At 44.5% G+C, this 13,159-nt stretch overlaps 1 long non-coding RNA gene across 2 annotated transcripts; it reads left to right on the top strand.

Annotated features, from left to right (window-relative positions):
* Positions 1-620: 620 nt before the first annotated feature.
* Positions 621-10,045, top strand: LOC138915464 (uncharacterized). 2 transcript variants are annotated; one of them, XR_011421437.1, is made up of 4 exons: positions 621-773; positions 2,650-2,843; positions 5,297-5,434; positions 8,374-10,045. It is a non-coding gene; the product is annotated as an uncharacterized lncRNA (long non-coding RNA). The 2 variants fall into 2 exon arrangements; XR_011421438.1 differs by having other exon boundaries at positions 657-773; positions 6,956-8,769.
* The last annotated feature ends 3,114 nt before the right edge of the window (positions 10,046-13,159 follow it).

Genomic DNA, 13,159 nt, shown 5'->3' with positions numbered 1-13,159 from the left:
CTAAGTGCGCATGCACAGAAGACTGGTTGAAACGCCAGTATGTGCACACAATAGAGTGCTATGCAGTTGTAATAAAAATAAAGCCAAAACGGAGTAATTTCCAGAAAATATAGTTAAGTGAAAAGAGAAAGTGCCAAAGACTGTCTATAGTATGCCAGCTTTTATGTAAGAAAGAAGGGGACATTTTCTTGTTAAACGTATCTGCTAACTTGAGCAGAAAGTATCACCAGCAGGATAAATTAGAAACTAAAGAAATTAGTCACACACAGGGTTGAGTGGGAATGGGATCAAAGGACAGGAGGGCGGGAAAGGGAGAAAAGAGACGGGGAGTGACACTTCTCTGGATATACTTTTTTGCACAGTTTTGACTTTTAGAACTGCATTGTGTTTCACACACTCAAGAAAAAAAACAAAGTCAGAGGAGAAAAAGCAAAATGGAATGCAAATAGAAATAAATGAACCTAACTCTATTTCAAATGCGTAACATAAGCGACTTTAAGAAGGGCAATAAAAAGATCCTGCACCAGTCTCGGACATGGTATTTTGACTAGATGCCCTCAGGCTCAAGACAAAAAGAACTGTCAATAAATATTGAGCCTGCGGTCTTGGGTTTGTTTTCCACAGCGTACAGATTAGCCATTCCACAGCGATGTCGTGTGTGTTCTAGGATTCAGTAAACGAGACTGAGTTTGTTCACTGTCAGAGAAAACGGTTTCAGACACGGAATGCGGAAGGCTGGAAGGAACCCACCGGTGTTGAACGGAATCGGAGGCGTAAGTGGGAACTTCTATAAATATATAAAATATTTATAGTTTGGGAATTGCTAGATTAAACCAAATCAACAAAGTTTCCCTACTGCAGGGTTTCTCTGGGTCTTTAATTTCCTCATACATACTCTGAATCTCCCGCAGAGGATATAATACTCCGTGGTTTCCAAAAGTATTTGACCATGGAACACTTTCCCATGGGGTATGACACAGGACTAAAGCTCATCCGACAGCTTTCAAGATGGGCAGAACCAGGCTGGCAGTTCGGGCGCTTCCTAGCTGGGAGATTTGAGCAAGCTCCTTTCATCTGCAAAAACTGGGGGAAATGTGAGTTCTGAGAGGTATGGTGAAAGTTAAATGAGATCGCAGCAACTTATTAATTTTTCACTTTTCTCTTTCTCTTCTCTCCCCATTCTCCTTCTCTTTCCCTCCCTCCTTTCCTTTAATGCTCCCATCTTATCCCCTCAGGGAGCCAGTTCCCACGAGCCAGCTTCCACACAGAGCCCCTGGTAGGACTGACAGTGCCGAGAGTACAAATGACCAGGCCAGCCCGCCTGAAAGCAATTAGCTTTGTGGAACGCTGTGGCCTTTTCTTTCCTCTTTTTGAAACTGGCTCTGCCTGAGCCCAGCACCTGGGTGACAAGCTGGATTTTATTTAAGAAGCCAAAAGAAAAGGGGAAAAAAAGACGTGGAGGGCAACTAGCATGGCTTGCAGAAAATTAGAGGCCCCTCATTCTGGTCTTCAGGAGGCAGGAAGGTGGCAAGCGGAGGGCAGAAGGGTCACCCTGACCTTCCCAGCTACATAGACGCTGTTTTCCTCATGGAGGTGAAGAGCTTCTTTCTCGTGGATTAGCTTAGTCTTGGCTGGAGGGATCTAGGTCATGGGTTGCAGGATGAGCAGGCAGCTCTGATTGGCTGGGAAACCCCCAACCAATTTTAAGTGAATTTAAACCAAGCCAAACCCAGAGGAGGCCACGTCCTCTGAGAGTTGGGGACACGGTTGGAGAAGGGAAGGTGGAGATGAGTCCACTGGGATTTCTGATTTCTGAGAGTTTTATATCCTCCGTGGGTAATAACCCAGGCCCGCCTGCAGGTTCAGCCTCAAAGCTCGATGATTCCCCAAATGGGGATGAAAAATCCCTGGGAGGTCCCCTGGCAGCAGAACAAAGGGAGAAGGACCAGATCCGCCCGAGGGGCCAGACAGAGTGGCTCAAGTGACCAAGACCAATTCCATCCTCTCCATCCCAAGGGAATGACAGCCTTGTTCCACAGACCTTCCTCTTACGGTTCCTCACAATGGCACTAATAAGATCGGCCATCTGTTGGGCACCTTCTGTGTGTCAGACACTGTGCTAAGCACTATAGTGTATATATTTATTATATTTTCCTATTTAATCCTGGTAACAGCCCTGCCAAGGAGATATTCCTTTACTTAACAAGTATTTGCCTATTGAATGCATTCTATGTGCCAGAAACTGAGCTGTAGGTACTGTTAATATCATGATGAATTTACAAATAGTGGAGGAATCCCATTCTACAGTAAGGAAACTGAGGCTCGGAGAGGTAGAGTAAGTTTTGATCAAATGGCTCCCATATACTTCAACCAGTTAATGAAGGCACCACCGCAGCCCCCCAGCCGAGGCTGTGTGTGGACAAAGAGGAAATGTCTCATTGGAAGTGGACAGCACCCTAAATATAAGCCTTCACAGGAAGTTATTTTCTTTCAACAAGAAACTGAACTTCTTTTCTATCGCGAGGACAGGTTCTCCTGTTAGACAAGCAATGATTTGTCCATTACTTAATAATAAATAAGATGGTCAGCAAGAGTTTCCTGAGTAAGACTTTTAGACAGCACGTGTAACCACTCCGCCTCCACACCTAGGGGAAGCCCAGCGGATGTGAGAAGAAAAGAGAAACTGAGGCACAAAAGTGCTGAGTAATTGTCTTCCTTTGATCAGAATCACATCTAGAATCTCGTCCATCCAGAATCACAAAGTGCTAGAACCAGAAAGAGGATTCATGCACTCCTAAAGAACACCGTGTGGATGCCTCCCCAGTGTCCATCCGCTTCTCTGGGTAAGAAATCCCAATTTTCACAAAGAAAGCCACATGTCCCTTTTGTAGCCCATTTACTTTGGAGAAGCTGGTGTTGTTCCGGCTCCAATCAGGCATCCCATTCCCTGCCTCAGTTATGGATTCAGAGATGGGGATGCTGTTGACGGGTGAGTGTTCTCCAATGAGGTGCAGGCAGATGTCTGATAAACTTCTAGAAAAGAAGTACCAGTGCTCTTCTGAGACAGTGTCCTCCCTTTGGCTTTGGAAGAGGAAGCAAGGTGTCCCTTGCCTCAAAGATGAAGCTCTATAGAAGGCAAAGCAGACAGCCTGAAAGAAACTGAGTCTTGAGCACCTCACTGAACCACTGAGCCAGCTGGAAGCTCACCCTCACTGTGAATTTTGCAGTAAACCCCCTGTATGGCTTAACCCAATTTTAGTTGGGTTATACGGCACAGAGGAACAGTGGCCAATATGAAGCCAAACTTGTCCTCCTTACATGTAAAGAAACTGAGGCCCTCACAGGTCCAAGGACATGCTCAAGGTCACACATCGGGGTTGGGGGGGGAGAGTCAAATTCTTTCTGGAAGTCTCCAGAAGGAAGAACACGATTCTAATTTGGAATTTCCCTAAAAATGAACTTCTACCACGGATTTCCTGTGGGGAAGAACATTCCAAAGTTGGAGATACCCAGTAATAAAATAGGGTGCCCTTGAGGAAGTTAGATTCCCCATCATAAGAAAGGTTCAAGCAGAAAGACAAAAAGACTCAATGGCAGAGTTGCAGAGCGAGTTTAGGTCTCACGGAGATGGCTTGTCTGCATGTCCCTGACTGCATGGGCTGGAAGGGATTCCAGAAGCCACCGTGTTGGTACCTAAGAGTTCTTTCAACATGGAGGCTGTCAGCAGAACTAGGACAAGCACCCTGAATCTCTGACTCCTAGTCCAGGACTCTGCCTACCGTGACACCCAAGTTGTCCTAAAGAAGTGTGATGTGCAAGGGGTGTCAGCAATAATGGGAGGCAGCCTAGTGTCGTGGCTAAGAGAATCGGCAGTGGAAATAGAGCTGGCCCTTAGACATATGAAAAGATACCCAATCTCATGCATAATAAGAGAAATGCATACTGAAACTGCACTTACATACCACTTTTTAAATCTGTCCGATGGCAGAAACCCACAGGTTGACAAGCTGTTCAGTTGATGAGGCTGAGCAGAAAGAGACACTGTCAAACTTGCTGGTGGAGCGCATATTGGTATAAGCACTGTGGAAGATGGTTTGGTAGTATTATAAAAAATACAAATGCGTGGCAGGCCTGGTGGCATAGTGGTTAAGTTGGCAAGCTCTGCTTTGGTGGCCCCAGGTTCACAGGTTCAGATACCGGGCATGGACCTACACACCGCTCATCAAGCCATGCTGTGGCAGCATCCCACATACAAAATAGAGGAAGATTGGCACAGACGTTAGCTCAGCAACAATCTTCCTCAAGCAAAAAGAGGAAGATTGGCAAGGGTTGTTGGCTCAGGGCAAATCTTCCTCACCAAAAAAAATAAATAAATAATTACAAATGCGTACACTCTAACTTAGCAATCCCACTTCTGGGACTCTGTCATACAGATATGCTTGCACATGGGTGGAATGACATGTATCCAAATAGAATCATTGCAGCAGTGCTTGGAATAACAAAAGATAGAAAGGTTCTATGTGTCCACCCATAGGGGACTGGGAAAGTACTGTGGTTTATCCATACGATGGAATGCTATACAGCCACAGGGGAAAAAAATGAGGACACTCTATGAATTGCTCTAGAAGGAAGTTATGTTGTTAAGGTGAAAAATTCTTGGAAAAAGGAAAATGCATAGTAGCATGTAAAATGTATTACCTTTTAGTATTTCTTATATTTGTGTGAACCCTAGAAGGAATCTGGTAGAAGTGAGGATGTGTGGTTAGAGGTTGGGAAACCGGGTGCCTGGGAGTTCCTGAGTGGATGGGAGTGAAACTGTTCACTGTTTACTCTTTTAAGATTATATAATGAAAATAAGAAAATCAAATGTTTTTATTTAACAGTTATTGTAATTTCATTATGTCCTACATATTCATTTTAAAAAATGGAAATTATAGATGTAACAGATATGGGTTTTGCCTGCTCGTCATCTCCTTGGGGAATCACTCCTCCCTAACCTTCGGTCCTTGGATTTGGGGAGACATCTGTTCCAAGCCAATCCAGTCAGAAAATTCCAACTCCCCAGCAAAAGGGTCCACTCAGAGTGGGCATAGGACCCAAGCATGGACACGTGGAGACAATTCTGGGACTCCGGCCCAAACGATCAGAAAATAAACAATCTCTTTCAAGTGAGTTTACCTTGCTGGTAGACTTTGAGTTTAGAATGGCTGTTGGCCGTCTCTGCTACCTCATGGGGAAAGCTGTGGTGGATGGTTCTCTGGGGACTCTGCCAACAGCCCAAAGTGTTTGCTTCCAGGGTTTCTTCGACGCCAGCAGACGCCAACAGAAGCCTGCTCATCAACCCGCACGACAGCCTACAAACACCAGGGAGTTAACACCCCTAGGTCCTCAACCCACAGGAGCAGAAGCCAAGGATAAACATCAATACCCCCAGGTAAACTCTCAGGCAGACATTTCTGAGAGGCTTTCTTGGCAGTCCTCAGAAGTCTGGGTCAGAGTCCAACCCCACTGCCCAAAGCAGTGACTTTGATGACATACCTGTACTGGTCAGGGTTCTCCAGAGAAATAGTACCAATAGAATATATACATAAACATGTCTAATGGGAGAGATTTATTTTAAGGAATTGGCTTATGTGATTGTGAGGTCTGGAAAGTTCAAAATCTGTAGAATGTAAAACAGTCTGAGGTCTATTTTTAATTTTTTGAGCATATAATCTAGCAGTTCCACTTCTGGGTATTGACCTGGAAAACAGTTATTGGAAAAGATATATGCATCCCTATGTTCATTGCAGCGTTATTTACAATAGCCAAGATGTGGTAGCAACCCAGGTGCCCATTTATAGATGAATGGATAAAGAAGAAGTAATATATATATATATTCGAATATTACTCGGCTGTAAAAAAAAAAATGAAATCTTGCCATTTACAACAACATGAATGGACCTAGAGGGTATTGTGACAGAGAAAGACAAATACCATATGGCTTCACTTATATGTGGAATTTGAAAACAAAACCCATGAACAAACAAAACAAAACAGAAACAGACTCATAGATACAGAGAACCAACTGGTGGTTGCCAGAGGAGAAGGGGTTGGAGGGTGGGCAAAATAGGGGAAGAGGATTAAAAGGTACAAACTGCTGGCTAAAAAATAAATAAATCATGAGGATGTAAGGTACAGCATAAGGAATATAGTTAACCATATTATAGTGAAGTTTCAGAGTAGTAACTATATAGTGGCTACTAGGGGGCAGAGAATGACTAGGACTGACTGTGATGATCAGTTTTTAATGTTTATAAATACCAGATCACTATATTGTACACCCGAAACTACCATAATGTTGTATGTAAATAATAGATCAATAAAACGATTAATGAATTTTTCAAGAAAACAAAAATCTGTAGAGTGGGTGGCAGGCTGGAGAGTCAGGTAAGAGGTGATGTTGCAGTCTCGAGTGAAATTCACAGACTGGAAGCTCAGCTGGGCTCTGTGTGTCCCGGTCTGGAGGAAGAGTTGCGTCTTCAGGAAACCTCAGTCTTTGCTCTGAACAGCCTTCAACTGATTGGATGAGGCTCACCCTTATTATGGAGGGTAATCTGCTTTACTCAAAGTCGACTGATTTAAATATTACTCACATCTGAAGAAAAGCCTTACAGCAACATCTAGACTGATGTTTGACCAAACAACTGGGCACCATAGCCTAGTCAAGTTGACAAAAAATTGCCTATCACAATACCCTTAGATTGACTTCCTCCTTCACTCATTCTCCCATTCCCTCACTCCTGCTCCCTGAAATTGCTTCCCAAGTAAGTGACCTGCACAAAGTCCTTGTCTCAGGCTCTGCTTTCAGGGGAGCCCAGCACACACCACATAGAACACTATTGGTCATTTTCCCCGGCTCAAACTTGTCATACATTTCATTATTTAACCAGTTCTTTTTTTTATTTTTTTGCAGAGGAAGATTCACGCTGACCTAACGTCTGTTGCCAATCTTCCTCTTTTTGCTTGAAGAAGATTTGCCCTGAACTAACATCTGTGCCAGTCTTCCTCTGTTCTGTATGGCCACAGCATGGCCACTGACAAGTTCCGCACCCATGAACCAAACCCAGGCTGCCAAAGGAGAGTGCACTGAACTTAACCACTAGGCCACTGGGCAGGCCCTATTTAACCATTTCACACCTCTTTCCAATGTCCTTCAAATGCACTTTGATTATACAAATGTAACATAATTATTAATTACATACAATACAAAGCAGTATCATATAAGTGAGTGCTCAAGTCTATAAATATCGTGACTATTTAGAAAAGAGGGCAATTCCTGCGGGCTGTCATGGTCAGAAAAGGTTTTAAAAAGGAGGAGAAATGTTTTCTGATCTTGCAGGATGAAGAAGATTCGGATAGGTGGAAAAGAGAGGGACGGTGCCTCCCACAGGAGAGGGGCCACCTGACACAGTTGACCATTAGTGAACCCGAGCTCCGTGCCCACCACTTTTCTAAGCATTGTTTATGGATTAACTCATTTAATCCTCATAATAACTTTGTGAAGTACCTGTATTATTTACACTGTATAGACAAGGAAACAGATATAGAGAAGTTTAAGAAACTTGCCCAAGGTCCCATGGAGCTGGGATTCCAACCCAGCCGGCCAACGCCAGGTCCCACACTGGCAACTCCACCATTCTCGTTAGGCTGTCATGTGTCTCTTTTGAGCTGAGCTGAGGAGCTAGGTTTTCAGTTTTGTTTTAATTGTGGTAAAATACACATAACATAAAATTTACAATCTTAGCCATTTTTAAGTGTAAAGTTCAGCAGTGTTAAGTTTATTCACGTTGTTGTGTAACCAATCTCCAGAAATTTTTCACCTTGCAAAACTGAAACTTTATACCCATTAAACAACAACTTTCCATTTCCCCTCCCCCAGGAAGCCCCTGGCAACCACCATTCTGCATTCTGTTCCTATGAGTTTACTAATCTAGAGATCTCATACAAGTGGCATTGTACAGTATTCATCCTTTTGTGTCTGCTTTTGTCAATTAGCATGATGTCTTCAAGATTCATCTATTTTGTAGCATGTATCAGAATTTGCTTCCTTTTTAAGGCTAAATAACATTTTGTTGTATGTATATACCGCATTTTGTTTATCCATTCATCAGCTGGTGGACATCTGGGTTGCTTCCACCTTTCACCTAGCGTGAATAACGCTGCTATGAATATGGACATGCAAATGTCTGTTCAAGACCCTCTTTCAATTCTTTTGGCTATATATCCAGAAGTGGAATTGATGGATCATATGGTAATTCTAGTTTTAATTTGTTGAGGGACGGCTATCCTGTTTTCTATAGCAGCTGTACTATTCTATATTCCCAACACCAGGGCACCAGGGTTCCAATTTCTCCACATCCCCAGAGGAGCTAGGTTTGGACCCTTCTGATACGAAGGCAGGACATCTGAGTAGAACTGTCCAGGAGACAGCTGGAGACACCGACCATGACTCAGGTGAGAGGACGTACTGCTGACAGATTTGGAATGTATCCGGCGAGAAATGGGAGAAGCCATGAAAGATCAAAGAGTTCACTGATGACAGCGGAGGAAGGAGAGCAGGAGATGGGGACTAAGTCTTGGGGAATGGCCCAGTTGGATGGCACATTAATTGGCAAATGGCAGCTGCTAAATGTTTTTTAAAAACTCGTGCTCTCTGTTAAACATTCCCCTGCAGTCCCCGGATTTGCTTAGCCAACCCTTTTGCATATTAAAATAAATACCAACTTCTCTCTGATGGAGTTACTCAAAATCAAAATTAGAGACTCTGGTGATAGTTAACATCTGTAGAGGTTTTTATTTTTCATATATGTAATCCTTATAACAACCCTGTGGCGTAGACATTATTATTCCTCCTGTATAATCTTCTGGGGGGTGGGGGTAGACAGGAGCACCTCCAAGAGAGGGACAAGCTCTCCTGGCCTTGTTGCATACTCCCACCCAGGGGGCAATTAGAAGGGAATTTCTAGACTTCGGGCGCTGACAATGATGTGTCTGCCAGTTGGCAGGGATAGCGTGCATTTAAAGTGTATGCACAAAGATCAGAGGTTGTCAGGGGTCTGGGGAGAGGCAAGGACGAATAGGTGGAAAACAGGGAATTGTTGGAGCAGAAAATCTATTCTGTGTGAACCCTAACGTAAACGATGCACTTTAGTTCATAATAACTAACCCAGACTTATAAGTTGTGGAGCCAGGACTGAAACTCAGATCTTCCGATGCTAGAGTCTAATTCTTTCTATTATTCCATCCCACATCTCTAGAGGAATAAGGTCTTCTTTGATATTTAAATTTTTTTTCCAGCTTCCGAAGCTTCTAGTTCTCTAACCACTAACTAGCAGTCAATTACAGGGCGCGCACACGTGTGGGCGCATGCATGCACGATAACGTTTGAGTGTGCTTCACCCAGATCCTGTGGCTTTCCAGCTCCTTAAGTCAAACTTTTAATGTGGGGCAGGACTGTGTCCCCAGGGCTAGCCTTCCACAGAATTATACGAAGAAACACACCGAGAAAACCAAGGCTAGGGTCAGCACAGGGAGATTAAATCACATAGAGATACCCAGGGCTTTATGTCCTTGAAGAGAATGATCTTCCTGTTCGTGGAGGAAGAACAAGATGGATTCAGTCATTCGGTAAACATTTACTGGGGCCTTGGGAAACATAGATGAGTAAGATACAGTCCTTGTCCTCCAACAATTCACTGTCTCAAGGGTAGGGTGGGTAAGGCGAGTTAACATATAATTACGTGCAGGGTAATACCCAAAATATTTTACGACTGGAAGAGTATGGAGGCCAACCAATCGGAATGGATGCTCCACCATTCAGAACACACTCCAGCCATAAGTAAGCCACCTGGACACTCTCATATGTATGAGTCAGCTCGGGCTGCCATCAGTACCGTAGATTGGAGGCTTGCACAACAATGAGCATGTACTCAACACGAGTGAACTGTACACTTAAAAATGGTTAAGATGGTATGTTTTATGTTTTGTGTATTTTGCCACAATGAAAAATTAAAAAAAAATTTTTTAAGTAAGGGAGTGGTCAACAGGGTTGAATTCTGCTGGGAGGTCCAGAGAGATAAGAAGAAGACAAGTGCCCTGGCCTTATGGACAAGGAGGCTGCGGGTAAGGCTGCAGGAGCAGCAGTGGGGCTGAGCAACCCCATGCCGGTGGTTTTGGGAGAGAGTAGGAGATGAGGAGATGGAAAGCCAAGAAACTTCCCTGAGAAGGAAGGACGAGATGTGTCCACAGCTAAGGGAGGATGGGGCTGTGGGAAGGGCCTTTTTCCCTTCTTTATTAAATTCCTCTTTAAAACTGCAAAATTAGAGCATGCTCACCAAAACCAGTTACACAATACTTCAACCCACAGAGAAAACACAAATGATCCTCCCTACCCACCTCCACTCCAAGCCAGATTACTTCTGTTAACAGCCCAATGGTGCTTCGGCATCTTCTTCATGCTTAGGCTGACTTTATTCGTGTGTAGTGTGTGCAAAGGCCCTGAGACAGAAGCAGGCCAGGTTCAAGGAAAAGTCTGTGTCTTTGGGGAACGTGAGCAAGGAGGACAGAGGTAGCCTAGGGAGGTAGAAGTGAGGTCATGTGAAACCCGTGATCCTGTATTTTATTCCAAGTGTGCTAAGAAGTGAAGGGAGGATCTGCGTAGGGGAGATATGATCTGTATTATGTCCTCAGGGATTACTCTGACTGCCGGGTGAAGAAGAGACAACAGCAAGGGTTGAAGTAGGGAGACTAACTAGGAAGCCATAGCAGAAGTCCTGGTGAGGAACATGGTGGCTTGGCCCAAGATGGCAGCGTCGGGGTGTTGAGAAGTGGCTGGATTCAGAAGATATTTTGAAGAGAAAGATGACAGCACTTGCCCCTGAATTGTGCCAGTTTATCAGAGTGGTTAAGAAAAGTCCCCAAACTCAGACAGCTTGGAAGAGATGGAGCTGGGATTCAAGCTCAGTTCATCATTAGAGTGGAACACTGAACGAGTGTCCCTACCCTCACGAAGCCCACATTCTAACCAGGGAGAGCCAGTGTACACAGCAGGCACGACCCTGAAGCCAGGTGGTCGTGGTCACATCCCAGCTCTGCTCCTTAGCAGCTGTGTGACCTTGGGCAAGTTACTTGACCTCTGTATGCCTCAATGTCCCCATGTGTGAAATATATATATATCTTCTCCTGGTTCCTGGCACAGAGCTCCTAAAAATGTAATTTCCTAAGTGATAAGAGCAGTAGGAGCATCTTTTGTTCTAATATTTGGTCTTTGACACAGGAGTCCTAAGTCCCGTGAATGTCCTGGGTGATAGGAGTGTCTTTTGCTGAATGAGGTGACTCTTGGTGGGCTCCTGCATTGCTTCAGGATGCAGGCTGGCCACCAGAAAGACCAAGCCATGATTAGAAGCTTAGAACTTTCAGCCCCACCCTCATCCTCTGGGAAGGGGAGAGGGGCTGGAGATTGAGTTCATGATCCATCGTGCCTGCGTGATGAAGTCTCCATAAAAATCCCAAAAGTACAGGATTCAGAGAGCTTCTGGGTTGGTGAACACATTGATGCGCTGGGAAGGTGGCGCACCTCCACTCCACGGGGACAGAAACTCCCGCACCTGGGACCCTTCCAGACCTCACGCTATGTACCTCTGCATCTGGCTGTTTGTCTGTATCCTGTATCATATCCTTTACTATATAATAAACTGGTAAACGTGTTTCCCTGAGTTCTCTGAGCTGTTCTAGCAAATGATTGAACCCAAAGAGGGGGTCGTGGGAACCTCTGATTTATAGGTGGTTGATCAGAAGCATAGGCAATAACCTGAACTTGCAACAGGTGTCTGGGCCGGGAGGGACAGTCCTGTGGGGCTGGGCCCTTAACCTGTGGGGTCTGTCCTAACTCCAGCAGGTGTCAGAACTGAATTGAACTGTAGGACACCCAGCTGGTGTCAGAGAATTGGTTGGTGTGGAAAAACAGCACGTGTGGTGTCAGAAGTGTTGTGCGTGTGAGAGTAGAGGAGAAATACAGGAGCGTTTTTTCCAACTCTTCAGGTCTAAGAGGGAAATCGTCATCCTCATTGCTACCTCATTGCCTGCCGTGAAGAATAAATGAGCTCGTATACAAAAAGGGCTCGGAACAGTACTTGGCACAGTAGGACACCCTTTATAAATGTTAGGTAAGATTACTGCAGAGGTCAAGTTCCTAACCATTATGCTATTGGGCCTCAGTTTTAATTTCCCATCCTGACAATGCAAATTAACAATGAATTTCTTCCTTTGTTCTGCCAAATTGAGAATGTAATGTTGAGGGCTCACCAATGGCAATTGACTCTATAGATACGAGAAGTGAGAATTAATAATAATAATAAATAGTAATTAACATCTGTTAATTAGAAAAGTTGCCATATATGTCTAGGTATATAAATGCATTGAAATAAAATGGTAAAGATCAACCCCAAAATGATGACACTGCATGGACAGATCACGATGGGATTAGGGGTAATATTTGGTTTCTTTTCATGTTCCTTTTTTTTCAGTTCTCCGTAATGCATCTGGATTCATTTCCTAATCATAAAAGCAACCATAAAAGTTATTTTTTAAAGTAATCTCTGGGCAAAGGATTTGTAAGCCCAAAGGAAACTGGAATGCACCCAGGTTCGTTCCCTTTTGGTTTCATCTGAGGACGTGCCCTGAGAAATGAAAAAACACCAACTCTTCACCATCGTGCCAAGGTGAGGCCACAGAGGGACAGCTCAGAAGTGGCTTCTGACCCCAGGCAGCCCTGAGCCAGGGAAGAGCGGGAGAGCAGCAGCTGCCGGCCAGCTCTGCAGAGAATCCTCGCTCTCGAAGAAAGTGGGGCGCAGGGCGGCGAGGTTGGGAGAGCTGACAGCACGGCCTAACCCTGAACCACACAAGGCCAGACTCGCCTAATTAATCATATTAATCGCAAAGAAGGAGCTTTAAGCAAAAAGGCACACTGAACCCATCGTGCAACTAAAGAATATTCAAGCTTAGAAACCCCCCAGTCCAGCTGCCTCGTCAGGCTGCTCCACCTGCAATAAAACTCAAAAACTCTCCGGGTCAAGACTTCTTTGCTTCCGCTCCGCACGGAGCCTCGCACAGGCCCAGG

Source organism: Equus caballus, chromosome 9, assembly GCF_041296265.1.
Source record: "Equus caballus isolate H_3958 breed thoroughbred chromosome 9, TB-T2T, whole genome shotgun sequence".
Taxonomy (NCBI): domain Eukaryota; kingdom Metazoa; phylum Chordata; class Mammalia; order Perissodactyla; family Equidae; genus Equus; species Equus caballus.
Note: the sequence above shows the minus strand (reverse complement) of the source record. Positions and strands in the feature narration are given on the sequence as shown.